Source organism: Balaenoptera physalus (assembly GCF_965194825.1).
Source record: "Balaenoptera physalus genome assembly, chromosome: 11".
In the NCBI taxonomy this organism is placed as follows: domain Eukaryota; kingdom Metazoa; phylum Chordata; class Mammalia; order Artiodactyla; family Balaenopteridae; genus Balaenoptera; species Balaenoptera physalus.
This window is the reverse complement of record NC_138896.1, coordinates 14,473,496-14,500,741: the sequence shown is the minus strand read 5'-3', so window position 1 is coordinate 14,500,741 and position 27,246 is coordinate 14,473,496. Positions and strand designations below refer to the sequence as shown.

The following is a 27,246-nucleotide window of genomic DNA, read 5'->3' as shown; positions in this document are numbered from 1 at the left end:
CAGCTATTGTTTAACCAACACATCTGGGCACCAGCAGGGCAAATCCTCACCCTCAATGATCTAAGTGTACAGCAAATGCATTTCTGGAACCATGGATTAGAGAGCTTATCACCTTGGCAACCTATTCCTAGAGTCCTGAAATGTAAGGTGACCTCATTGTCCTGACTCATATCAAGTCAACTATGGAAATTAAAAGACTACTATGAACAAACACACCATTTAGGAATCGCATTGCCATGACCAATTCGACAGATTCAAAAAATACTTAAAAAGAGAATGTCACTCAAAAAGTTAAACATAGAATTACCATATGATCCAGAAATTTCACTTCTGGGTGTACACCCAAAAGAATTCAAAGCAGGGACTCAAACAGATACTTGCACACCAATGTTCATAGTAGCATCATTCACAACAGTCAAAAGGTGGGAACAATCCAAATGTCCATCAACGGATGAATGGATAAACAAAATGTGATATAAATGTACAATGGAATACTACTCAGCTTTAAGAAGGAATGAAATTCTGACACATGCTACAACACGGATGAACCTTGAAGACATTATGCTAAGTGAAATAAGCCAGACACAAAAGGGCAAATATTGTATGATTCCTTTTACATGAGGTATGTAGAACAGTCAAGTTCACAAAGACAGAAAGTAGAAAGGTGATTACGAAGAGCTGGAGGAAGGGCAAATGGAGAGTTATCACTTAACGAATACAGAGTTTCTGGCACGATGAAAAAGTTCTAGAAATGGATAGTGTGACGGTTGGACAACATTGTGAATGTACTTAATACCACTGAATTACAGTTAAAATGGTTGAAATGATAAATTTTGTTATGTATATTTTACTCCAATAAAAAAAATTTCAGGGCTTCCCTCGTGGCTCAGTGATTAAGAATCCACCTGCCAATGCAGGGGACACGGGTTTGAGCCCTGGTCTGGGAAGATCCCATGTGCCGCAGAGCAACTAAGCCCGTGCACCACTACTACTGAGTCTGCGCTCTAGAGCCCACAAGCCACAACTACTGACCCGTGTGCCACAGCCACTGAGCCCACACGCCACAGCTACTGAAGACCGCACGCCTAGTGTCTGTGCTCCACAACAAGAGAAGCCACCTCAATGAGAAGCCCGCACACCGCAATGAAGAGTAGCCCCCGCTCGCCACAACTAGAGAAAGCCTGCACACAGCAACGAAGATCCAACACAATTAAAAATAAATAAATTAATTAAAAAAAAATTTCAATAAGGTGTCAGTTTTAATTGTGTTCCTTCACATGCATTATTTCATTTAATGTTTTGCAACCACAATGATTATTTCCTTCATTTTATAGATGAATTGAGGTCCTGAGAAGTTAAGTAATCTGCCAAAGTTCTCAGAGCTTATACACGGCATAGCTAAACTCAAACCTCCATCTTCTGAGGCCAAGTCCAGTGCCTGGTCCATTACACAAGAACTGCCTCACAAATGGATACTATGTGGAGGGATGTAGCAGGGAGAGAGAGATATAGGAAGAGGGAGGGAAAGAGAGAAAGAGAAAGAGGTGAATTCCATGACTATGGCTATCATAAGATCACTGAAGAATAAAATTTGTCTCTACACATAGCATGACTATAGGAAAGGATATTTCTACACCGAAAAATAAAAATTATAACCGAAGCCCTTCCACTAGATTGTTTTTATTCAGAATATCTTTAAAAGAGGTAAGATAATTGTGAAAATAATTTCCCTACATATCCATAGTTTATATCGCATCAAGAAATTTCATGTTCTGATTAAATAAAAGCAAAATCCTTAAGTTCTTACTATTTTAACAGAGTATGGCCAATTCTAATAAATTTGGCCATAGAAATAATTGTATCCTCTTCCCCCAGAAGAACCAGACTCTCTTCCTCCCAATTTTTGGGCAAAAGAAATTATTTTACATATTCATAATTGGTTATACAGCCCCACAGCGACTTAAGTCTCCATATATTAGTACAAAAGTACTAAAATATGGGAGAAAAAAACAGATTAGATTAGAAAGAAAAAAAATCTATGAGATCTAACTGCACTAACTTTCATAGTGTCACGTCAGAAAGAGTCAACAGTTTCTAACTCTAGTGACCTGAAGTGTTTACGGTTTATCACCTGCTCCTTAAGTAGTAGTAAAAGACTTGATCAAAAATAATTTAAATAGGAAGCTAACCAATGACTGGCTTCCAATATGATAGATATTTCTCGGGAAAAGACCAATATGGTTCAAGACACAGTGTTCTTATTCAATTAACTATTGACGATCTATCATCCAAGAGCAAATTAAATTCAAATCAACCTGCACATCAAATCCAGGATTTTAAAGTTTAAAGAAAAAAAATCCCTTTAGGGTCAATTAGGGGTAAAAGTGAATGATTTTACTTCTCCCCTGTTCCCAGTTTATACTTAACACAACTATCGCCTGTTTTCTTCTCCAAGACTCTCCCGTTGATAACACACATCACCTTATCGAAAATGTCTTTTCACCTGTCTTTTCATCTCTATTTTCCCAACACTGCTCATACAACATATTCTGAGTTATTTCCCCCCTCAAAAAGAGAAATCCCGAGTCACACAAGAAGAAGAAATGTAGCCAGTAAATGCTTCCTGTGTAGGGAAGATGGGAAATGACATAGGCCAGAAACATCCCACACCACAAATGTCAATTACACTAACAGCCCATTTGGAAGAAGCTGTCGAGAATAGATAAATCCTGTTGTCCCAGCCTAGGCAAGAGAGCAAGGTGTTCTTCAAGAAAGTCATTTTTTTCTCACAGTCTCAATCTATTTTTTAGAAGGGGACATTTAACAGGCCGATGTACTTGAAAAACAAAGACATAATGGGATACTTCTTAAAAGGTTATCTCTTTGAAATAGTCTTCTTTTGAAGGCAGGGCGAGAAGTTGTGTGAATCAAGGCCATCTGAAACGTAATCTTGTCCCTTGCCATATACATAAGGTTTTACTCAGTTTGTGAGTTACATGCCTATAGGCTATGAAATCAAAGTTGTAAAAATATAAAAATATCTATCACCTCCAAAAGCTTCCTCCTGCCCCCTTTATTTATCATTGTTTTGTGTGTGCATGATTAAGAGCACGTAACATAAGATCTACCCTTGGCGGGACTTCCCCGGTGGTGCAGCGGTTAAGAATCCGCCTGCCAATGCAGGGGACATGGGTTCGAACCCTGGTCCAAGAAGATCCCACGTGCCTCGGAGCAACTAAGGCCCCGTGCGCCACAACTACTGAGCCTGTGCTCTAGGGCCCACGAGCCGCAACTACTGAAGCCCGCGGGCCTAGAGCCCGTGCTCCACAACAAGAGAAGCCACCTTAGTGAGAAGCCTGTGCACCGGGATGAAGAGCAGCCCCCACTTGACGCCAACTAGTGAAAGCCCACGCACAACGAAGACCCAACACAGCCAAAAATAAATAAAATAAATAAATTAAAAAAAAAAAAAAAAGATCTACCCTTGGCAAATTTTTAAGTATACAATACAGTATTGTTAACCACAGGCATCATGCTATTCCATAGGTGTATACTTACTTCTCAACTCGTCAAATTCTATACATTAAATATGTACACTTCTTGGTCTGTCAATCATACCTCAATAAAGTGGCTTAAAATTTATACATATAAATGTAAACTACATATATTATATATATAAATATATTCTTATAACATAAAAACATTTTACAAAGCAGAGACCAATTTTGTTTAAAAAAAAATTCCAAGCATTCCAATCAAGGCAGAACTTGTGACTGAGACAGAGGAAAGAAGTCACATATTTCATCTCTTTGAGAGGTGAACAATCCAAAATAATTCTTCAAAAAGAAGTGATTTATCTTTCTGTCTACCAGAACCCTAGTTCCCCAAAGTGATGGCTTTTGAATATTTTTAAAGCAGTGGAATTTTATAAAAACAAAATCTTAAGCACCCTGCCATTGGATAAAAGAGATAAGGTAGACTAGCGCCAGTTGAAACAACACTGGGAGACCCCGTCCAGGTACCCTTGACCTTTCCTTCAGCAGCCTCCCAGGCACCATCATGGAAGCTGAAGCCTTCACCACGCACAGTTCGAAAACCAGCCCTTTGGTTTTCACTCGGCAAAATCAGTAATGAATGTTTTAGAAATAAATGACACACAGTAGCACTTCATAGAAAAAGAGTATCAAACAAGAAATCTATTCATCATTGATTCATTAGAAATTGAGCTCTTCAAGCAATAGTCAGGGGAATCCCGAAGTCCTCTAAATGAATCTCCCCCACACTTGAGATGTTTGTGAATGGCTCCAAGGTGTCCTAGTGTTTCTTCATTTATGTCTTATTAAGATTCACTGGTCTCGGGCTTCCCTGGTGGCGCAGTGGTTAAGAATCCACCTGCCAATGCAGGGGACATGGGTTCAAGCCCTGGTCCAGGAAGATCCCACATGCCACCGGGCAACTAAGCCCATGAGCTACAACTACTGAGCCCGCACTCTAGAGCCCACAAGCCACAACTACTGAAGCCCGCGCTCCTAGAGCCCGTGATCTGCAACAAGAGAAGCCACCGCAATGAGAAGCCCGCATACCACAACAAAGAGCAGCCCCTGCTCGCCGCAACTAGAGAAAGCTCGCGTGCAGCAACAGAGACCCTACACAGCCATAAATAAATAAATAATAAATTAATTTAAAAAAAAAAAATTCACTCCTCTCTACAACATGAAACCACCACTGGCAGAACTATCCCCCCACCCAAACTACTAAACTAAATGGCATGAAGCATAGAGGGGTGGCCAGAAGACCAACCACACACTCGCAGTTCCTCCTGACCTGCTCACGGAACCAACATCCTCGTAGGTACACTGACAATACACACACTCCCCTCCAGGTTTCCAGAAAAGTCTTCCTTCCAGAAAGCCAGTAACTCATTCTTACTGGCTTGCTCAACTTGTTTTGCCTCATACTTCACATTTTACCTAAAATAAGAAAGTGACTTGAATATTCCATCCTCCTGCTTGATTTAAAATGGTAACAATTATAACTACTTTTACAGTTATTACAAGTGCGACTGAGTCTCTTTTTGGATGTCAAGAACCCAATGAGAAAAGAATTTCGGTAGAGAATGTAAGAGCCATGTTGGAAAGAAGAAAAACGTGACAAGCTGACTTCAAGTTCAAATGTTCTAAAGTTGGTGGCAGGGTTGAGGGTGGAGTGGTGATGGCAGGCTTCACCCAGATTATAGAAGTCTCACTTGCTTAACTATAAGTAACCACATAAGAGGACAGATTGGCTGGGGCATGCAAGGAAGGAAAGCCACTCTAAAACATCTGATCTTAACACTAAATTACCAGGAAAGGGGAATCAGCAGTTCTGCCTACTCTCTGAGTGTCTCTTACCCTACAAAGTATTCATTATATGAGAAGCAACCACCTTCTGATAGGAAAGAACAGGACACTTTTTCCCTCTTGTGTTTTCATTAGAATTGCCAAAGAAAGGAATACTTCAGAAACGGTGCTGGAAAGCTCAGGATGTATAAGGAATTTTCATATTCTGCTGGCGGCCTGAAAAAACAATCTGCTCCAAAAACGCAGTGGGTGAGAGAGCCAACATTCAAAGTATTTTTAACTAATGTAGTTTATATCCGTTTCACTACCCAAAATCATAGCTGTTATTCCACTGCACAAAGATAACGTGATTGGAGAGGATAATGTTTTACTAGGATACTTGTCTAGTTATTTAGGAAGTTTTACACCATCTGTAAAAACTTTAAGATTTAGATAAATTGGTAAAGCACAATTAAAGGGCCTAAGAGAAAAAGAAAGTTAATACAATGAAACAGCTGGATGTTACTTATGTAATAGAAATATTAATTTATGTAAAAATCCAGTTGATCTGTGGTGAGGGGTCTTAATTCCAGGCCATGATATGAAAGTCTATGAGTTACTCAAGAACAAGGGACAAAACAGAAGAGGAGACACATGAATGTTCTCAAAATGTTTACATGCCCATGCAAGACACTGAGTCATCCCTGCAAAGTATTCATAAAAGGTATGAATGCTTCACAGTGACAGGGAGCTAACAAAGGGAAGCGTTTTCAGGAAGGGTAGGTGGTGGGGAAGGTAGGGCTGAAGTGCTGCCTGTATAATGGAGAGAGATTCTCAGGAAGCAGAGCAGAGATACTCTAGCAGAGCAGAAAGAAACAGTAATCCGAAGGTCCCATCTCTGCCTTGTTAGGAAAGCCCTCCCAATATCAACTAAGACTGACATGTCAGGCAACCAGCTCAACACAATCCAAAAATTAATATTTTGTTGACCTTGGCATTTCTACCCAATGCAATGATTTATTTCACTGCCGGTTCATGTTCTTGACAAAAGCTATTAGTGACTCAAATGGTACTGACTGAACCTAATAAAGTGCTGACCATCATCGGCCATTAGCCACTTGCTGAAGTTCTACCCTAATACAGTTTGGAATGGAGGGTAGACCAGCTGGCTGGTAGAGTACCAAGGGCTATGGACATTGGTGGTAAGTGAGGCAAGGGCTTATGCAGACCTCCATACTGGCCAGTGTTGTGGTTCTACTCCCTTATTACATCTTTGACCCACTCTCTGGCCATTCATCTGGCCATTCAGGGACAAGATGAACCAGTGCACAACCAGTAATATCAGAAAAACAGTTCTAATACATGCCTTGAGAGGGCAAGAACAAATGGAAACACAGGCAGCCTCACTAGTAATCACAGACATGGAATGACTCAAGTATATTTTATGTCTATTTAATTGCTTTGTAAAAGAATGAGTAGATGCATGGCATCACACATAAGATACTTCATCATTATTTGAAAACAATAAAATATATTAGACACTATTTTCTAGTACAGTCGTCCCTAAATATCCATGGGGGATTGGTTTCAGGACCCCTGGCAGATACCGAAATCCTCAGATGCTCAAATTCCTTTTATAAAATGGCCTAATACAGTTGGCCCTCCGCACCCGCGGCTTCTGCATCCGCAGGTTTCACCAACCACGATGCAGGACCCACCAATATGAAGGGCTGACTGCAAAAACAAACCCAAGAAATGCTTAATTCTTAGCAATAATGGAGGTAAATATTCACCTACTCAGGCCTTGTGAGGTGGTAGCATTGCTGCAAAACACTGTTTATCACTGTGATAGGAAAGGGAACTTCGGTTTTCTTCCCCACTGTTTCACAGCTTCATTCAGGGGAAATCAAGAGATGAAAAAATATTCAGTCTAAAATTCTTTTAGTTTTAACATCTTCATCTCAACAGGTTCCAGGATGTCAATAAGATTATATCTCTGTAACTTGAAGACCCGGTTTCTTCTAAAAATGGAACTGATATGCAAATATATCGCTACTAATTTTTTTGTGGGTGAAAAGGACAGACACTCCCTTAGGAGGGGAATCTTAAACATTACCAGAAGCTGTTTTCTAGGCAGTCTCTTTGCTATTTGAAATTATGTAATGAATAAAGCCCATTATTTTAATAAGATCTATTTTTTCTAGCTTTATTGAGATATAATTAATACAAAAAACTGTGTAAGTTTAATGTATACAATGTAATGATTTGATATAGATATATTTTGTGAAATGATTACCATAATAAGGTTAGTTAACACTTCCATCACCTCAGTTACCATTTTTTTAAGATGAGAACAATCAGATCTAATTTTTATATTTTTTCCTACAAAGTACATAGGAGAAATATATGGCAAGATATATGAGATCATGACCAACAAAGTACATGATATTGTGATAAGCTAACTCTAAACCTTACAGAGTACAGGGCGTCTGGGATGTCAAGTTTTAACATTTACAAAACGCCTATCCTTCTTCTAAAAAGCTCATTTCTTTTTTCTTGCCTTCTTTCTGTATTCTCATTACCACTGTGAGTTAAGGCCCAGGAGGCGGAAAACCATTCCCAGCTTTCCTAACAATAAAAACTTATCAAAGAAGGTAGGAGTGAATATGAGAATAACAGCTCAATGATATTTTGGGCATTGTAATTTTACATTCATCATTGTAGGTCCCTCCTCAACACCACCGCTGTGCCCTGCCCACCTCTTATTTAATCAGTGGGTCCCTTGCCTCCCACAATTATTCATACAGCCCTGCTGAATAATTGCCTTCCCCCTGCCTGGCATAACAACAAAGCTCAGAGGCAGGAAGGAACGCCACTTACAGGCAGGTCAGACAATGATGTAATTAACAGATCAAGGAGAAGTGTTATTTCAGAAAGCCCCATAGAGCAAGAGACAGGCTGATTTCCTGGGTCATGACACTACCAAGAAACTACAGTGGCTAAAGAACGAATATCTAAACCAAAATGTTTTCTCCAAATGAATAAAAGTATGTGTAAATATTACCCTCTCCTGTGAAAGTTAAAAGTTGTATACAGACATTTTATAGACACAAATTTAAAACCAGTTTGGGAAAAGAACTCCTCCATCCCACACTAAGCAAGGTGCAGGGTGTGTATTTTTGTACATCTTTGCCAAATGAGCTTCTCAAGGAATCAAATACAGAAAAATGCAAAACGCAGAAAATAAGGTCAACCCCCAAAGAATTGAATTCCATACGTTAGGTGCTATGGATGTAAAGGTGATTAAACATAGTCCCCACTTATAAAGCGTAAACTGGTTGAGGAGGTTGTCAACAGACAGGTTCATATAATCATACACAGGACAATTTGTGGGTTTATAGCTTCAGCCACAAGTCCAACAAAAAAGAGAAATGAGATGGTCTTGCTCTATCTTCCCAAGAAAGACAAAGAACCAGTTGACTTAAGGTCTGAGACTCAAACTCATGACTGCAGAAGAATTAGAAACCACTGAGACATAGCTTTAAAAGCATGTTCTTTAATAGATACCACAAGCCATGTGATCAGAAGTATCCCCAGCTATGAATAAGAGAAGTGTATTTCACTTATATTGTTTTGTTTTCAATTCAAGGAAGGGAGCCAATCACAGATGAGAAGTTTCTCATTTCATGTTGCGAAAGCATTGATCACTTTCACTCTCTTTAATGTACAGTTTTCCATTTTTTAATAACTATTACGGTATAACACATTGGGTTTAGGACTATTCATCCACCAAGTAAATAGCAAATGCCAATGTTAATAAAAATAAAATGTTAGTGCAAGACCTCCCACATATGCCTAAAGGTGAAAAAACAAATTTAAAATTAAAATAATTAAATAAATTAACTTAGATGCTCTTATGCCTCTTTAAATTACTTAACACTCAGGTGACATCAGGGAAACATTATCAAAAAAAAAAAGCCCAAAAAACAAAAACATAATTGAAAGGACAAACATCAAAGTATTTTTCATTCTCAGGTAAAACAACATGAATTAAACATTACTATTCTAGTCCAAAGTCACTTTCACTTCCAAGCTTATTCAAATTCTTTCAGGACAGAGGCTACATCTTATACATCTTTATATCCTCAGTCTCTAATCACTCAATACCACAGTAGATAACTTCTCTAATGTACATGGAGGAGAAGAAATATTCAGGGCCTGATTCTCATCTGGATTCGTTTCCAGCAATTCAAAAGCTGAAAATATTGATAATCTGTTATAGCTAAGGCACTTCAATAAATTAAGGCAGGCATCCCTGAAAAAAAGTCTAAGTACTCAAGAGCAGTGGCTGCAGATACCTGCTCCCCAAAGCTCAGCTTGGCCCAATTCCCATCTCCGAAATAATCAGTTGCACAAAGTAGGTTTAGTCCCCAAACTCTCTGGACTTTGTTCCTCCACCAACATCTGGGTTCAACATGATTCCTGACCTCTGCCTCAAACTAGAGATTTCAAACACTAAGAACCTCACTCAACAGGAAAGTAATATCATAAGTCAAGGCCAGGGGAAACACAGAAGCCAGGACCAGCAGAAACAGTACAGAGCAATGATTCTGAGGTCCTTAAAAATGTTCCTAAATATCTAAAATATTGAAACAACTTTTCAAAAAGGAAAACTTAAATATAAATTTCTCAGATTAAAATATTTATATTATTCAAGAGAAAGATAGTTTCCAGAAAGCTAAATGGTCTTACCATTTAAATAAAATGAGCTTTTCTCTTTCTGATAGAGCATACTTTCCTCTCTGCTGTAGGGTTTGGCTCTGAAAACCTGGATCATAATCTGGGAGACCCAAAAACTAATTATTATGTTTAAAAAAAGACACGTCTTAAACTGACCTAGTTTGGAAGCCTGGATGCCTTTAAATTGCCAATGAACTGAAACCATTCATGAGAATGGGGCTTTTGAATGCTGAGAATGTTCTTTGGGGCTCAGCACAAAGATATTTGGCATAGATGACTGTAAATATTTGTAAAACTCTGGGTAAATGGACAGTGTTTGACCACACTCAGAACTCACGTCCAGCTCAGTACTGAAGGAGTAAGTTATCTAGGGTGATTGGTTTGGGGGCGGGGCAGGGAGGGGGTGGCGGTTGGTTGAGGGTTTTTTTTTTTCTCTCTGTTTTAAATAAAAAGCCAAGCAATTCAATTCGGCTACTTGACATCTTTTTACATTTTCTATACCTTGAATTTGTTTACTCATCAAGACAGTTCCAATTTATTTTCTTTCCCACTTTCCTAACTTTACGCGCAGCACAAAGAATAAAATCCCAGTCACAGGTGTGCAAAAGGGAAGGCAGGAGTTTTATGAAAATGTGGCCTTGGACTTCCTAATACAATTCTCTCCACGTGGCCTTGTGGATCTGCTATAGATGTCTTTCTTTTTCTCCCTCTCTCTCCTCTTCAAGATAGCTTCGGAAATACTGAAGGGACTGTTACCCATGAAAAGGACTAGGGTCGAAAAGGGAGGACAGAGGAGGAAGACGTGAAAGGGACTGGCGACCAAGAGGCTCATCTCAGTGAAAGCCACAGCAGCCAGAAACTTTAATTAGCCAGCAACTCATTGAAGACTGGTTGGGTTCCTTTTGCCTCTTACCCACACCCTAAAAACTGAGTCATTTCAAAGTTCATTTATTTTGCTTCTGGGACTAGACACCCGCAATCGGCTGCTTCAGAAACGTTAGCTACATTGTTCTTTAATTCATACCTGGCAACGTTCAAATAAACCTCCAGAAATGCCAATTCAGAAGAACACTGCTAGTCCCATTGTGAGCCCCAGCTAATGTTTTGAAAAGATATGTGCTGCAGACAGAAATAAGAAAGCGAGGCTGTAGTGCAAGCGTGAAGACAGAGAACATTTTTCCAGAAGGGGGAAATCATTTCTGAGAAATCCAAATGTGAGAAGTATATGCTTCAGGAGTAGACTTACAGCAGAATCCCTGAAACTAGTAAGAAAAACAAAAGGTACCCTGGAAGGGGTAAGCTAAAGATACCTTTAGTCTGCTGATACAGGAATCGGTTTCATTTTAACTTAAACTTGAGAGCAGCAGTATAAGATCAGAGTTTCACCCTGTTCTATCAGCAGTTACACGACAAAATAAACAGCATAATATACGACCAAGATCCCACAGATAATAAAACATCTTATCCATATCTAGGTATGTCAACATATTGCTGTGCATTTCCAAATAGCAGAAGGCAAACATCTGAGATTATACCAAGTTTGGTCTCCGCTGAAGACACTGCGAGGTTTGATCTAATCTGGAACTTTGCAATACATTCTGCAGAGACTGTTTTATTAGAAATTAAACTCGTTTCTTTTTACCTTTACAAAGGTGTCCTTTTTTTAAGGTTAACAGGTGTTTCAGGCATTCAGAACGAATTCAGTTCTGTACGTTTTAAGCACTGGAGGCAGAAAATAAAGCTAAAAACCGTGGTATCAGAGTTAGTCTCCCGTCCTTTCTTCTTTTCTTAGTCCAACCCCACTGCTGTCTTGCAATGCCTGCAGCGTTTAAAAAGCTCGCTAAACCCACCTGGCAGGAGAGCTACGTTCCTCCCGGCCGCCGGGCTTCTCAGCAGACTCCCTCGCGCTCACCGCCTGCCGGGGCTGCTCGCACCCCGGGGAGGAGGAGTTGGTCCATTCTCTCCCTCTGCCGCCGCCGAGCTCTGCCGCTGACAGCTTCGTGCTCTGCAGGACTGCACCGGGGCTCGGGCTCCCAGACCTACTGGGCCGGAGGAGGAGGAGTACCTGTAACCGCCTCCTGCCTCGGGGCACAGCTGCGATGCCCGAGAACCTTGCAGAGCGTGGGGCGCCGCACGCCAGCAGCAGCCCCGGGAGCCGCGCGTTTATTTATACAGGAAGCTCAGGCGCGGCACTTCCTACTTCCCATCTGGGTCGCTCTTCAACTGCAGGTGATGGTCTTAACCCTGTCTGAACCCGGCTGCCAGTGCGCCCGAGCAGTCCCGCCCTCCTGCACTCGCTCCACTTAGCAGGACCTCTCTCTTGTCCTTCTTGGACGGCTGCTGCAGAAATGCCGAGCAGGGTGGCCAGCAGCAGCCCCTAGTGTCCTTCCTTCTGCCCAGACAGGGGCACTTCACCTACTGGCTCTCAGAACTTGCCGCTTCTCTGCACGCGTCCTCCCAGGACGCCTGCCTCCCTCCTTCCCAGCTCTTTAAGTCTCTTGCTTCTACTTCTAACAACCCAGACCTGCCTTCCCACCTTGCCAGAAAACTGTTTCTGTAGAAACACTTCCCATGCACGTCTTATCGAAAACACCATGTACTTGATTTGTCCTTTTGCGTCTAATGATAAAATTAGATCGCAGGCAAATCAAATCAGGACAGTCTCAGTTTACCTCATATAATACAGGCACACTTTTATGAAACAATGATTTTGCTGGAAGTGCTTTGTCGACGAAGTATGTGGGGAACTGCTCAGTGACCTAACGGGTCGTACTCCAGCTAAAGAAAATGTAACAAAGTAATTCAGAAACTGTGGGGTACTAGGATGCGCCTTCCTCACTCCAAAACCTCAGACACTTAGTCTGTGTGATGTTTATAACACATTACATACCTACTCACGCCCTACACCCCCCAAAGGTCACAATCACAGCCCCAACTCTGTTGAACATTCCCATTTAGAAACGTGGCTCTTCCGATCGGGAATCTTTCTGTGCTCACTCTGCACCCTCACTCTACTTTTGCAACCGCAGTCAGGAACGTGCTTCCTAAAAGGAAGGGACTCGCAGCCCTTTGTGGAAGGAATCTGAGCATGCCAGTGAAGTATCAGCAGTAGGCACAGTGCCAAAGGACACAAGCAAACTGCTTCTCGGCTCTCCATGTTGAAGAAAACCTCGAGGTCAAAGCCAAGTGCTGAAGCACACAGTGTATCTCTGTGTATGATGGTAGGACGGGCAGGAGGACCAGTCCACTAGTGAGGGAGGAAGGGAAGGAGGACAAGGGAGATAAGATGGTAAGAGAACATACAGTGGGGACCCAAAATAATAGAACTGAAGGATATTTGAGCTCGACAAGTCCTTCTAGCTAGTTTAGTCCAGACACCTAACTTTAAAGATGAGGAAACTTATGTCCAGGGAGATTTAAGTGGTCGGCTTGAACCCGACAGGGGCAGAGCTGGAACGACACCTAAAGCTGTGTTAGATGAGAAAGGTATTTGTTAATGAAAACCACCCCACGGATGTCTAACTTCAAATTTAACAGTAGCTTAGGTTCTGGGATAAACAATCTCAAGATATTTTCTTGGTGTAGTGACCATTGTGGATGGACAGGAATCAGGAAAGATAAACAAAGCACGTTCTAAGAGGTTACTTTATTCATTAGTGTCAATACAAAACTTTGGTGCCTTAAACCAAAGTTCAACAGAGTCCACTTTTTCAATTACCATGCAATGAAGTTATAATCTCTTGTCAACAGGATAAGGGAAGAAGCTACTGCTAATATGAATGAAAACATGGGTTAAGCAATAATCATGCTGCCTGTTGCTGCAAATGGCAGATAGGAAGAAAAATATATTGTATAATTAAATAATATCAGCACTGATTATTTTCAAGTTTATAAAATCTGCATGCAAATTTTAATAGGACTAAATAAACATGTAGAACACTATAGTATTACGTGAACAACTCTTTCAGATCTGGAATAAAATATGTAAGAAAAAATTTAACCAAGGAGGTGAAAGATCTGTATACTGAAACCATAAGACAATGATGAAAGAAATTGAAGACAGAAATAAGTAGAAAGACATTCCGTGCGCATGGACTGGAAGAATTAATATTGTAAAGATGTCCACCCTACCCAAAGCAATCTACAAATTCAATGCAATCCTATCAAAATTTCAATGGCATTTTTCACAGAAATAGGACAAACAATCCCAAAATTTGTATGGAACCACAAAAGACCCCAGATAGCCAAAGCAATCTTGCGAAGAACAAAGCTGGAGGAATCACACTTCCTGATTTCAAACTATATTACAAAGCTATGGTAATCAAAACTCTTTCAGATCTGCCTAACGAATCCACAGCGTGCATCATCCTCTCAAGCATGTATTGATCTCCTCCCAGACAAGCTACTTGATGTTAGGAAGACAGACATAAGTTGGACACGGCCCCTGTCCTCAAAGAGCTCTCAGTCCAGGGAAGGAGTCAGACAAGCAAATCAATTATCAGGATACTATGGTGCGTATGTATGTGATACAATAGACTGAAACATGATGTGCTTTGGGAGCACAGAGAAGAATTTAACTAAAGGAAAGGGGTTGGTAAAAAGAATCAAGGAAGGCTTCCCTGAGAAAGTGACTTAAAGCTGATACTTCAAGGAGCCAAGTGGGGAAGGTGGAAAAAGGTGAACCAGTCAGAGGCAAAAGCCACTGCAAATGCCTAGAGATGTCAGACTTTAGGTGACACTTTTCATAATTCAGACAGAGCAGATGCATTCAGAATTAAAGAATGAGGGCTTGAACTAACATAGTGGCAACTGGCATGAAAAGGAAATGAACAAATGGAGAGAGATCTCAGAAACAGAATTAATGGGACCTGATACCTGATTGGATGTAGGGAATGAGGGAGAAAGAAGAGCCCAGGCTGCTGGTACCACTAATTGAGAGTGAGAATAAAGGAGGAGCAGCATAAGCAAAATGATTCCATTAAATCCTGCAGAATCTGAGGTGTCTCTGGGACATATAGAAGACTTGTCTAGTAGGCTGTCAACAGAGAGAGATCTGGAGTGGAGGGTCTTTTAGGAATTACCGCCATTTAGGTGGTGACCACGGATGAGATTACCAAGAGCTGAGGTCACCCACAAAAGGTAGCAAGCTGTAGAGGGACAAAGGGGCTTTCGACCCATACACACTCTATCACCCACCAATTATTACGTAACCTTAAACAAGTTATTTAACATACCCAAAACTCAGTTTGTTCATGCATAAAATAGGAGTGATGATATTCATCTCATAGGTTGTTGTGAGGCTCAATGAGACGTTTGTAAAGTAGCTAGCACAGTGTCTGATGGCACTATATGAGTTGTGAAGGTAGGGAAGTGAATGTCACCTCCTAGAATTGTGCAGTACACAACCTGCTCAGCTGTACAGCACGGCCCTGGCCTGATACACAAAAGAAACTCAATCAGCGTTGTTCACCTTAGAAGGAAGGGAAAAGGAGAGAAAAAAAGAAAAGAAAGGGATCAGAAAAGAGAACCCAAAGGAACACCAGTATTTATTTAAAATGTAGGTAAAAGAGAAGCCCTCATATAAGCCTAAGAAGGAACTGCTTCTCTCAGACTACAAAAGTAGATGTAACACTTGATATCGCAGACTGAGAAGTAAAATCCAGTCACCTCAACCTACGAAAATATTTTTTTATCTTTCTGAGCAATGACAGACATAATATAACAAATTGTTCACCAGAGATTGCAGTCATGTTGACTTCATCACAATAGAGAATTTCCTAATCTGAATCACAGACCTTCCTAAAGAAAAGGCAAACAAAATCTTGGCATTAATGGTAAATAATCCAAACCATAGGAACTGTATTAACTTGTAACGTACCTAAAGTCATGTAAAAGCAAGATCAAGATGAATCTAATGCATACTTATATAGCCAAAAAGCAAATATAGAAATATAATTACTAGGTTACTAGATATGTATATGTAAGATACTTATGTAATATATGCCATATTATATAATATGTAACATGTAACAGATTATATATATATATAACATACACTGTAGTCCTACATAAGAAGGAAATCAACAATGGAATTTCTTTTTGGAAAATTACTCTCATTAATTAATATAAAGAAATATCAAGATTCATTCTGATGCCACTGAAATTACTCTTCTCATCTACCTTAGTATATGTTAGTTATACACATCTTAGACTTGACATCTTAATTACATCCTGCGATAAAACATTTAAAAAAATTTTTTTAATGATTTGTTGAGTTTCAAGAAATCAGATGAAAGAACACAAGTATTGGGAAACCAGCTTCTGCAGTAGGTGCAGTTCTCTCTCCATGGGAAAAGATTTAAGGCAAAGGTCATGGTATTCTGCCAGTGACAATTTTGTCATTTCTCATTTCCAAAGAGCTACCATTTCATTCACATTTTTCTGTTGGATCTAATGGGACTCATCTTTTACATACATTCAACATTTATTGAGGGTATTCAGTATAGAACTAAGACTAAGACACAATACAAAAATCAGACTAAGAACATCACAAAATAATATAAAAGAAACTATGCCAGAGATTCGTTCAGGGTGGCATGACAGTAAAACTACATGGAAAGTCAAAATATGACCCAGAAATGATCACCCAGCTACATCTGACTTGATAACAAAAGTTTTCAAAAAGCTGGAAACATATCATTTTGGTTTATTTCATGCATACAAGAGCATCTCAACGTCTCACAGAGCAAGTCAAAACCAGCTGGGATCCAATAAGAAAAACCTGACCAGAATGGTCATCATCAAAAAGTCTACAAACAATAAATGCTGGAGAGGGTGTGGAGAAAAAGGAACCCTTCTACACTGTTGGTAGGAATGTAAATTGGTACAACCAGAACAGTATGGAGGTTCCTTAAAAAACTAAAAGTAGAACTACCACATGATCCAGCAATCCCACTCCTGGGCATATATCCAGAGACAACTATAATTCAAAAAGATACATGCACCCCAGTGTTCACTGCAGCACTATTTACAATAGCCAGGACACGGAAGCAACCTAAATGTCCATTGATAGGTGAATGGATAAAGAAGATGTGGTACATATATAGAATGGAATATAAAAAAGAATGAAATAATGCCATTTGCAGCAACATGGATGGACCTAGAGATTATCATACTAAGTAAGTCAGACAGAGAAATACAAATATCATTTATATGTGGTGGAATCTAAAAAAGATGATGTAAGTGAACTTATTTACAAAACAGAAACAGACTCACAGACTTCAAAAACAAACTTATGGTTACCAAAAGGGAAAGGTGGGGGAGAGGGGATAAATTAGGAGGTTGGGATTAACATATACACACTACTGTATATAAGATAGATAATCAACAAGGACCTACTGTAATAGCACAGGGAACTCTACACAATATTCTGTAATAACCTATATGGGAAAAGAATCTGAAAATGAATGGATATATGTATAACTGAAACACTTTGCTGTACACCTGAAACTAACACAACATTGTAAATCAACTATACCCCAATATAAAATAAAAATTAAATTAAAAAAAAAATTTTTTAAAGAAAAACCTGACCAGAATAATCTCAAACTGCCATTGCCATCATTCCACACAAGAGCCCATCATGAGCCGAGGTGGAGGGCTGAACAACAAGACTCCTAACATCCTACATATAACACCACTAGCAAGCTGGGGTTATGGACCGATGAGAAAATGGAATTCAGCACTCTTGTTCATCACCTAACTCTAGAAAAAAATGACTGTGTTAGCCCTGAATTTAAATTCTCCACTAGAAAGTCAGATGAAATCATCCTGAGAATCCTTATGTTTGCAAAGTTTACATTAATCCTTCTGTTAAAATTACCATCTCCTCCAAATTCTTGCATATCAGACAATCAATGAAAAAATTCCCCAATGTTCCCATAAATCATCAGCCCAGCCAATGTACCAATTGGTTTGTAGAAAATGAAGGACTCAGTGCTGTGTACCCATATCCTATAGATAAAAGGACTCAGTGGAAATAAAAGTCCAACTATTTCTTGCCTTAAATCATGAGGAACTTCATTCTTGGAATTAAGATTCCAATCTACAAGGATCAAATTACCCATACATGGGAATATTATAAATGTTGAGTTTCCCAGTGGGACTTTATTTTGAAAGGCACCTTAAAAAGTTAAGTCTTCTCTATGATGTAGTTGGCTGATTCCCTTCTTTTCCTGCCTTCTCCCCTTCCTTCATCTCCTCCCTCTTCCTGAAAAACAGTGAATCATAAAGTCCCCAGTGAAACCAGGAGCCAAAGAGAGCTAACAAATTCTATCATCTGCAACAGATCAAAGAAACCAAAGTTAAGGTCATGGAAGTGAGGGCTCCGTGAATGCTGGTTGAAGAAATGCACATACCTTGAAAGGCAGGCATCCTATTCTGAATCCCACGAGAGAAAAAAAAAAAAAAAAATCCCCTCCTGGGAAAGTCGATTTCCCTTCCATATCTACCACGCTCCACCTAAAGTCCTCCATAACCTCCTCAGAGGGTCATCGGAGGGTTGGCTGTTGTTTCAGTATAGTGCCCTCACAGCACATGCCACAGTCCAGCCCTCACAGAGCACCTCAGGGACTTTTGTAGATATTAACAATTGCAGCAAAAACCAGACTCTGTGCAACAATGCCTGCATCCCGAACAAAATGAAATCTCAGAGAGCCTTCTTACAAATCAGTGTTCCTTTAGTGGATCCTTCTCATTCCCCTTGGCTTCTGGAGAGGAATCATACTCAGATTAAATATACAAAGATCAGTTTAAATAAGCAATAATTGCAATCATGCTCCACGGTGTTACAAAGTGCCTTTTTCCACGAGTCCCACAATCATTTTAATATATTCCTGACCCACAAAACTATACTTATCTCATGAAAGTCACTGTTACTAGTCGCAAATAGTTAATGATCTCATAAGGCCAGTAATATAGAAAATAATCTTCTGCCCAGAGTGTCTCTAATCAGATCATGAGTCTTTCCTTCCTCCTCTAACTCAGGTCCCTTTATTCCCCAATCATGGAACTTACACAGCACTCAAATTATTGATGTGTCTATCTCCCTGAGTAGTCTGTGAGAGCAGTGTCATAATATTTTTCCCACTTTCTACTCACATCATGTACCAAAGTTAACAGCCTATGGTGTCTTCTAAACGTTTCCTCTGTGCTCATTTCATCACACTGATGTTTGCTAAACACACACACACACATACGCACACACACACACACACACACACAATTTATCTTAGCTCTGTGAATTGTCTATTCATAGTCTTCATTTTGCTTTAGGGTAGTTCATATTTTTCCTATTTACAAGAGCTCTTTGTAAATTATAGACATTAACACTTTGCCTGCAATATAGTTTTAAAATACTTTTTTCCAGACATAGCTGATTTCTATTGATTTATTTTATGTTACTATTTCCAGGAAATGGTTTTGGATGGTGTATATTCTGATATACCTTCCTTTTCTCATAGAGCTTCTGGCATTTCCAGTCTTGATTAAAGAGGTCTCCCAAGGTTTAGATTGTACATGTGGGCTTCCCCAGATTCTTGTGAGATTTTGGGGTTTTTTAATGTCTTTAATCAATCAAGGAATTATCTTTAAATAGTATATGACGATTACTGTTATATTTTAACCAGATAGAGAATTACCTATAAGCAGAACAATTTATTAGGTAACCAGGATTTTCCCACTGAATTGGGCTGCAACATGTATCAAATATTCAGTTTTCCATATTTTGAATGATCTGTTCCTGAACCTATTCTCTTCCAATAATCGATTTGCTGATTCCAAGGCCAAAGCTATTTTGAAGTAGTTCTTCAAAGACACAAAACATTTCTAAAATCTGATTGACAGTGGACGGCAAAAAAGAGAAAACACATCCTGTACACTGAAGGATTTTTTTTATATTCAACATCAGCTTCACCACAAAAATGTTGTAGTTCAACTACTTAGTGAATGTAGAAAAATATTTGTAAAATTTGGCAATGACTTCTATTTCTATTGCAGTTTGCCTGAAAGAAATATTGAGTTATATGTGCAGTTATTTGTGCAAATTTCTCTCCGTGGATTTCTTATTTTAGTAATTCCACTGTATGTCTTCTGACATTGTGTGCCACCAAAATCCTTATTCGTATTTAAAAAAATAAATCATTTTCAGTGGCTGCCTGGGGCTGAATGTTACAGTGTGGATTGGCTGCAAAGGGGGCACCCTTTGCAGTTTTGGGGTGACAGAAGTGTTCTAAAGCTGGATGGTAGTGATGGTTGTACAACTGTATAAATTTGCTAAAAGTTTTCCAATTGCAGACTTAAAATGGGTGAAATTTTGGTATATAAAGTCTACCTCAATAAAGCTGTTTTAAAAGTAATTTTATTTTTGATGATAGTTTTAAAACAAATTTACAATAGAATTCACAATAATACTGAATATTTAAATTTCAGTAGAATAACTATTCTAAAGCTTTACTTTGATTCCATGAATTATCTGAAAATAATTAAACCATTCAGGTAAAAAGTTTAACTGAATTTCTATTTGAAGAATCTGATAATATTTATATAAATCTTACATAATCTGTGAAAATTCCTCTTTTGCTAATGGGGCCAACAGATTAACAGCTATTACTTCACTTTTCTACATGCATAAGAAAACTTAACATTGAAAATGGGTGGAATAGTTTTAGAAGAGTCATTTGATCTAAATGAAAAGCCATGCTTCACAGAATGAAATATAATGACACCTTCTGTGACTGCATGTGTTAAATCATGGTCTCTGGGCAAAGTATTCTTTTTTTTTTTTTTAACATCTTTATTAGAGTATAATTGCTTTACAATGGTTGGGCAAAGTATTCTTCAAATAATTACAAATTTTCGAAGTAGATATGGATGCTGCTCCAGTAGATGTGTGAATTATACATTCATCACCATCGTTGTTAAGAAACAGAAATTCAGTACTTAATTTTTCATTAAACTTTGTACTTCTTTAGCTCATTTTCTGCCAAAGGGGATTATCCCAAAATAAATTTTAAAGTTTTAAACAATAAAATAAATAGCTATCGATTTGTACCCTACAAAAATGACAAAACTGCTGTACCAGGAGGAGTCAGACTTTCTACACTTCCCACTGACCTCACCAGTGGTCAGCGTGGCAGCTTCCTGCTTTTCACAGGTCACAGTGGGGAGCGCGGCATAACTGGTCTACCAAGTAGCTGACAGGGTTAGCAACATCAAGAACTTCTCCCACCACCATGAAGACTGGAATGAGTTAGTTGTTCTCAGCCACCAGTGTTAGAATGCATTTCATTTTCTCAGTAAGTGCTTTGCATGCTGTTCTTCAAAGGGAGGTATAAGTTAACTTGCACTTGGACAGAATTGGGGGTAAAAACAGGGTTATACTACCATCTTTCACATTTAAGCATGTGCTAAAGTAAAAGCACTCTTTTCAACAGATACATCTCACATGCTATTAGAGGAGACCATACAGTAAAACCTGATGTTATAAGGTGGAGGCTTACTATCTCATCTTATTTTAGTTCATTTTAAGATAATAATACTTCCTTAAAAATAAAGTCCAGAACCAATGCCAAATGGGACACAACAACTGGCACAAACTGGGACTTCTATAGTAATTGATCTGTTTGAATTTTCTACATGAGTCAACATTGGTCATTTATGTCTTACTTATAAAATAGTCCATTTCTTCAATATTTTCAAACTTGTTTCTACAGAGTTTTGCACATAGTCTTCATGTATAATTCTTATAATTTTTCCAACTCTCCTGCTTCCGTGATCATGTCTGTTTCCTCGTTCCTAATGTTGTATGATTTTGCTTTTTCCAGTTTTTTGTCTTTAGCCGTTTTATCTATTTTTTCTCCATTCCATTAATTCCAACTTTTAAAACTTTATCGGTTCCTTTATAAGTTTTCCTTTATAAGTTCTCCTTTGAGTAAAGTTTAGGGTATATGCTATGCCCTAAAGATTTGGGTATTTCCAATTTTTTATTGCTTTCTTTTTCATTCTTTTATCAAAGGTTTATCTGGGAGAGTTTCTTAGTTTCCAAGTGGTTTTGAGGGGGTCATATTTTTACTATTAATTTCTAATTTAATTGGATTATGTTGAGGGAACATGATCCAAAAAAAACTCTACTTTTTATATTTGTTATAGTTTTGCTTTGTTTTTGCCAAGTAGGTTAATAATTCTATTTCTAGTCATTGGTGTTTGGAAAATTGCACATCTCCAAAGAAATACTCCTTGAAAGGTGATGTGACCAGGTAACCTGCCCTGCTCACCTAAAGGCTAACTCCCAGAAGTAACAACGGCTCATGTTGCAAAAAGAATTCTCACTTGCAAATCTGGAACCATTACATCTCTAAGTAGAAAACAAGGCAATTAATTATTTTTAACAGCAGATGATTGTTTCACCTGGGAATTTAATCAAAACAAACCAAAGACATGCAATACTCCTGAATGGTGCCCAGCAAGCACCTGGTTCAAGTTTTCATTTTCCAACCTGGCATCTCAATTCTTCCACAGCATTAGTAGACATTGAATAAGCATCAGGCAAACCTGCTGTCCATCTACAAATCCAAGAGAAACACATTTGTCTTGCATGTCAAGAGTGCCTCAGCATGATTCACTGAAACCTGGAGTTGAAAGGGGCTAGTACTATTTTAAATGCAAGTAACTGCTAAAATATTTAGTCCCACCAAAGCTTTGAAGACTCTGTACTCAAATCAGATCAGCCTTGGTGATCTAAGATGCAGACAATGAGCACATTTAAGAGAGGAAATCTTGTTTAAAAACACCAAGGAAATTCCAAACTCTTACAAAAGAATTAGCAGATATTTTAGCATAGATATACTTGGAGGCAAGGAGTTTTTTTTTCAAGTTTTTCCTGAAAGTTCATAAAGGTAAAGTGGAAACTCCCCCAGGCCTGGTGTGTTTGAGGAATAAATAGATTATATTCTTGAGTATCTACTGTGTGCCAGGCAAGGTACTTGGAACTAAGCATTTTGCATACATTATCTCTTTTAATCTACACAAAAGTCATGATTACAGAAAATAATCTACATTTATGTGCGTGCATTTTTAAATGGTTAGTAATGGATATATAGGAAAGGCTCATTAAAACATAAATTCGGGGCTTCCCTGGTGGCGCAGTCGTTGAGAATCTGCCTGCCAACGCAGGGGACACGGGTTCGAGCCCTGGTCTGGGAAGATGCCACATGCCACGGAGCAACTAGGCCCGTGAGCCACAACTACTGAGCCTGCGCGTCTGGAGCCTGTGCTCCGCAACAAGAGACGCCGCGATAGTGAGAGGCCGGCGCACTGTGATGAAGAGTGGCCCCTGCTTGCCGCAACTAGAGAAAGTCCTCGCACTAAGACCCAACACAGCCAAAAATAAATATAAAAATAAATAAATAAAACATAAATTCGGCTATAAATTTCTCTCATGATATAGTCCATTTAGAATTAAATTAAGACTCCAATATTTTTACCTCTAAGTTGAGAAGAACCCCTTAAAACTTCTAAGATTTCAGTTTGTGATTTCAGCAAACTTTTGTTTCAAACACAGACCGATATGCCCATCCATTCCCTTTGAAATAACTGTTACAAAAAAATTAATTAAATAATAAGTCATCTAATCAAATGACCTCAGGAGACCTAATCCCATCTGGTATTATCCAACTGACCCAGCACATTACAGAGGTAACTCTGGCTAATACCCTAAATAATTTTAATTGGCACAAAATTCAAAGTAACATATAACCTGCCTACCCTTTTAGATTCATCTTCTGCCCTTTTCATTTTGCATCTAAATTCCAGCCATACTAATCTATTTTCAGGCACTCTGAATTTCCCACTCAGAAGTTCCTCTGGTCCTTCATTAGCCCAGGCCATTCTTCCCCACTTTTTCACTGAATGAAGAGCTCCTCATTTCTCAAAATGTCACTCACGGTGTATCTTTTCTGGGACCACCTCCCTCTACCTAACTCCTCCCACATCCGGTTAGATGGCCTCCTCTGGTCTTCCTCCGTTAGTACAATGCTCTCACCCTATTAGAGCACACATTCCTTTCTTCAGTAAACATTCATTAAGCTCCTATTATGGACCAGGTTCTTTATTAAGTACTGGGACTATAAAAATAAATAAAACATCAGACTTCAAGTGGTGTAGGAAAAGACAACACCTATACGAGTCAGAGCAGTGCCACGGGATCCAGGAAGGCAGTTTTGTGAGCCCCACCCTGTAGGACAGGAAGAGTTGAATGGGTAGAAGTGTGAGAGACTGGGAAAAAGAAATTGCATGAGTAATGGTATAGAGATGGATAACAGATAAGCTTTGTTAATGGCAGAAAAAAATAGCTAGACAAGGCATTTGATTATAAAAAAAAAAAACTAAAATGACTCACTTATAAAACTTTGTTCAACCTGTTATAAAAGCAAAAGAAAATCAGAGAAAGTCAATCCTAACTTTATTCCTAAATGTTGTTAATATCTAGGGCTTTCTTAAACCCAAAGAGGCTTATCAGTGATATGTTAAAACTTTCAACTTTTATCTAAAGACAAAAAGGTTATTTATTTATTTATTTATTTTTTAGATTCCATATATATGTGTCAGTATATGATATTTGTTTTGCTCTTTCTGACTTACTTCACTCTGTATGACAGACTCTAGGTCAATCCACCTAACTACAAATAACTCAATTTCGTTTATTTTTATGGCTGAGTAATATTCCATTGTATATATGTGCCACATCTTCTTTATCCATTCATCTGTTGATGGACACTTAGGTTGCTTCCATGTCCTGGCTATTGTAAATAGAGCTGCAATGAACATTGTGGTACATGACTCTTTTTGAATTATGGTTTCCACAGGGTATAGGCCCAGTACTGGGATTGCTGGGTCATATGATAGGTCTATTTTTAGTTTTTAAGGAACCTCCATACTGTTCTCCATACTGGCTGTATCAATTTACATTCCACCAACAGTGCAAGACGGTTCCCTTTTCTCCACACCCTCTCCAGCAGATTGTTTGTAGACTTTTTGATGATGGCCTTTCTGAACGGTGTGAGATGATATCGCATTGTAGTTTTGATTTGCATTTCTCTAATGATTAATCATGGTGAGCATTCTTTCATGTGTTTGTTGGCAATCTGTATATCTTCTTTGGAGAAATGTCTTTTTAGGTCTTCTGCCCATTTTTGGATAGGGCTTTTTTTTGATATTGAGCTGCATGAGCTGCTTGTAAATTTTGGAGATTAATCCTTTGTCAGTTGCTTCATTTGTAAGTATTTTCTCCCATTCTGAGGGTTGTCTTTTGGTCTTGTTTATGGTTTCCTTTGCTGTGCAAAAGCTTTTAAGTTTCATTAGGTCTCATTTGTTGATTTTTGTTTTTATTTCCATTTCTCTAGGAAGTGGGTCAAAAAGGATCTTGCTGTGATTTATGTCATAGAGTGTTCTGTCTATGTTTTCCTCTAAGAGTTTTATAGTGTCTGGCCTTCATTTAGGTCTTTAATCCATTTTGAGTTTATTTATGTGTATGGTGTTAGGGAGTGTTCTAATTTCATTCTTTTACATGTAGTTGTCCAGTTTTCCCAGCACCACTTATTGAAGAGGCTGTCTTTTCTCCACTGTATATTCTTGCCTCCTTTATCACAGATAAGGTGACCATATGTGCGTGGGTTTATCTCTTGGCTTTCGATCCTGTTCCACTGATCTATATTTCTGTTTTTGTGCCACCAGACTGTCTTGATTACTGTAGCTTTGTAGTATAGTCTGAAGTCAGGGAGTCTGATTCCTCAAGCTCCGTTTTTCTTTCTCAAGATTGCTTTGGCTATTTGGGGTCTTTTGTGTTTCCATACAAATTGTGAAATTTTTTGTTCTAGTTCTGTGAAAAATGGCAGTGGTAGTTTGATAGGGATTGCATTGAATCTGTAGATTGCTTTGGGTAGTATACTCATTTTCACAATGTTGATTCTTCCAATCCAAGAATATGGTATATCTCTCCATCTGATTGTATCATCTTTAATTTCTTTTATCAGTGTCTTATAATTTTCTTCATACAGGTCTTTGTCTCCTTAGGTTGGTTTAACCCTAGATATTTTATTCTTTTTGTTGCAATGGTAAATGGGAGTGTTTTCTTAATTTCACTTTCAGATTTTTCATCATTAGTGTATAGGAATGCAAGAGATTTCTGTGCATTAATTTTGTACCCTGCTACTTTACCAAATTCATTGATTAGCTCTAGTAATTTTCTGGTAGCATCTTTAGGATTATCTATGTATAATATCATGTCATCTGCAAACAGTGACAGCTTTACTTCTTCTTTTCTGATTTGCATTCCTTTTATTTCTTTTTCTTCTCTGATTGCTGTGACTAAAACTTCCAAAATTATGTTGAATAATAGTGGTGAGAGTGGGCAACCTTGTCTTGTTCCTGATCTTAGTGGAAATGGTTTCAGTTTTTCACCACTGAGGATGATGTTGGCTGTGGGTTTGCCATATATGGCCTTTATTATGTTGAGGTACGTTCCCTCTATGCCTACTTTCTGGAGGGTTTTTTTTTATCATAAATGGGTGTTGAATTTTGTCAAAAGCTTTCTCTGCATCTATTAAGATGATCATATGGTTTTTCTCCTTCAATTTGTTAATATGCTGTATCACATTGATTGATTTGCCTATATTGAAGAATCCTTGCATTCCTGGGATAAACCCCACTTGATCATGGTGTATGATCCTTTTAATGTGCTCCTGGATTCTGTTTGCTAGTATTTTGTTGAGGATTTTTGCATCTATGTTCATCAGTGATATTGGCCTGTAGTTTTCTTTTCTTGTGACATCTTTGTCTGGTTTTGGTATCAGGGTGATGGTGGCCTCATAGAATGAGTTTGGGAGTGTTTCTCCCTCTGCTATATTTGGGAAGAGTTTGAGAAGGATAGGTGTTAGCTCTTCTCTAAATGTTTGATAGAATTCGCCTGTGAAGCCATCTGGTCCTGGGCTTTTGTTTGTTGGAAGATTTTTAATCACAGTTTCAATTTCAGTGCTTGTGATTGGTCTGTTCATATTTTCTATTTCTTCCTGGTTCAGTCTTGGAAGGTTGTGCATTTCTAAGAATTTGTCCATTCCTTCCAGGTTGTCCATTT

At 38.7% G+C, this 27,246-nt stretch overlaps 1 protein-coding gene across 2 annotated transcripts in view; it reads right to left on the bottom strand.

Moving 5' to 3' along the window:
- RNF144B (ring finger protein 144B) overlaps positions 1 to 27,246 on the bottom strand; it is a 163,870-nt gene that overhangs the window by 63,976 nt on the left and 72,648 nt on the right. The window contains exon 1 of one of the 2 annotated variants that reach the window (XM_082415252.1): positions 11,909 to 12,346. The exons of the other annotated variant lie outside the window; for it this stretch is intronic. The gene's annotated coding sequence lies outside the window, so the exon portion shown is untranslated. Of the gene's footprint in view, positions 1 to 11,908; positions 12,347 to 27,246 lie in introns of those variants that run through there. 2 annotated transcript variants of the gene reach the window in all.